General features: G+C 43.1%; 1 pseudogene; it reads left to right on the top strand.

Moving 5' to 3' along the window:
* Window positions 1-764: 764 nt before the first annotated feature.
* On the top strand, window positions 765-1,666 carry LOC112824298 (small ribosomal subunit protein uS2-like; annotated as a pseudogene).
* The last annotated feature ends 375 nt before the right edge of the window (window positions 1,667-2,041 follow it).

Below are 2,041 nucleotides of genomic sequence, written 5' to 3'. Positions count from 1 at the left end.
AAGGATACAAAAATAATTATTTGAAAGGGCACATGCACCCCAAGGTTTATAGCAGCATTATCGGCAATAGCCAAATTACGGAAAGAGCTGAAATGTTCATCAACTGATGAATGGATAAAGAAGATGTGGTGTATATATGCAATGGGATATTACTTGGCCATCAAAAGGAATGAAATCTTGCCATTTGCAATGAAGTGGATGGAGCTAGAGTATATTATGCTAAATGAAATAAGTCAGTCAGAGAAAGAGAAATACTGTATGATTTCACTCATATGTGGAATTTAAGAAACAAAACAGATGAACACAGGGAAAGAGAAGGTTAAAAGAGAGGGAAGCAAACCATATAAGAGACTGTTAACCATAGAGAAAAAACTGAGGGTTGCTGTAGGGGAAGTGGGCAGGGGGATGGGCAAAATGGGTGATGGGGATTAAGGAGGGCACTTGTGATGAGTACTGGATGTTACATGTAAGTGATGAATCACTAAATTTTACTCCTGAAACTAATGTTACACTATATGTTGCCTAACTAGAATTTAAATAAAAACTTAAAAAATTTTAAAGAATAAAATAAAATTACCCTAAACAAGTGAAAAAAAAAAGGTACAAACTTCCAATTATAAGAGGAATAAATTCTGAGGGTCTAAAGTACAGCATGGTGACTATAGTTAAAAATACTGTAATGAGGGCTTTTGTGTGTTACCCAGGGAAGGATCCATACAGCATTGTTTTGTGCTCCCATCATAACTTAAAGGGCAATTTTCACAATGTCCAGAGCCCTTGATGTCCTGCAAATGAAGGAGAAGGATGTCCTCACATTCCCTACAGCAGGAATCCACTTAGGGGGCACTGACCTTGACTTCCAAATGCAACAGTACATCTACAAAAGGGAAAGTGATGGTATCTACATCAGAAATCTGAAGAGAACCTGGGAGAAGCTTCTGCTGGCAGCTCATGCCATGGTTGCCGCTAAAAACCTGGCTGATGTCAGTATCATCATCCAGGAATACTGGCCGGGAGCTGTGCTGAAGTTTGCTGCCGGAGCCACTCCTACTGCCGGCCACTTCACTCCTGGAAACTTCACTACCCAGATCCAGGCAGCCTTCCGGGAGCCGAGACTGCTGGTGGTTACTGAGCCCAGGGCTGACCACCAGCCTCTTACAGAGGCGTCTTATGTTAACCTGCCTATCATCGCTCTGGGTAACAGACTCTCCTCTGCACTAAGTGGACATCGCCATCCCTTGCAACAACAAGGGAGCTCACTCAGTGGGCCTGGGAAGTTCTGTGCATGCGTCGCACCATCTCCCGTGAGCACCCATGGGAGGTCATGCCTGATCTCTACTTCCACAGAGATCCTGAAGAGACTGAAAAGGAAGGGCAGGTCACTGCTGAGAATTCTGTGACCGAGGAGGACCTTCAGGGTGAATGGACTGTTCCATTTCCTGAGTTCACTGCTATTCAACCTGAAGTCACAGACTGGCCTGACGGCGTGCAGGTGCCCTCTGTGCCTATTCAGCAGTTCCCCACTGAGGACTGGAGCGTCCAGCCGGCGGTAGAAGGCTGGTCTGCAGCTCCTACTGCTCAGGCCACAGAATGCGTGGGAACAACCAGAGTGGTCTTCCTCTTCAACGAAGGCAAACAAAGTGGAAAGAAGGTTGATGGAAAATAAACAGTTCTTTAAAAAAAAAAAAATACTGTATCGTGGGCCTCAGTCGGTTAAGCATAGAACTCTTGGTCATCCTGCAGGTCGTGATCTCAGGATCATGAGATCGAGCCCCCCATGGGTCACTGCGCTGGGTGTGGAACCTGCTTGGGATTCTCTCTCTCTCTCCCTGTCTCTCTCTCACCCTCCTCATACTCTCTCTCTAAAAATAAATAAATAAATAAATAAATAAATAAATAAATAAATAAATAAATAATAAAATATATTGTAATGTGTACTTGAAATTTGCTAAGAGAGTAGATCTAAAGTGTTTTCACTGTATCAAAATAAATAAAAATAGTAGCTATGTGAGGTGATGAATGTGTTAATTAACTATTATAG

This window comes from Callorhinus ursinus, unplaced genomic scaffold (assembly GCF_003265705.2).
Source record: "Callorhinus ursinus isolate GAN/ISIS: 27379988/994484 unplaced genomic scaffold, GSC_fseal_2.0 scaffold9, whole genome shotgun sequence".
Classification (NCBI taxonomy): Eukaryota; Metazoa; Chordata; class Mammalia; order Carnivora; family Otariidae; genus Callorhinus; species Callorhinus ursinus.
This window is presented reverse-complemented; position numbering and strand designations above follow the sequence as displayed.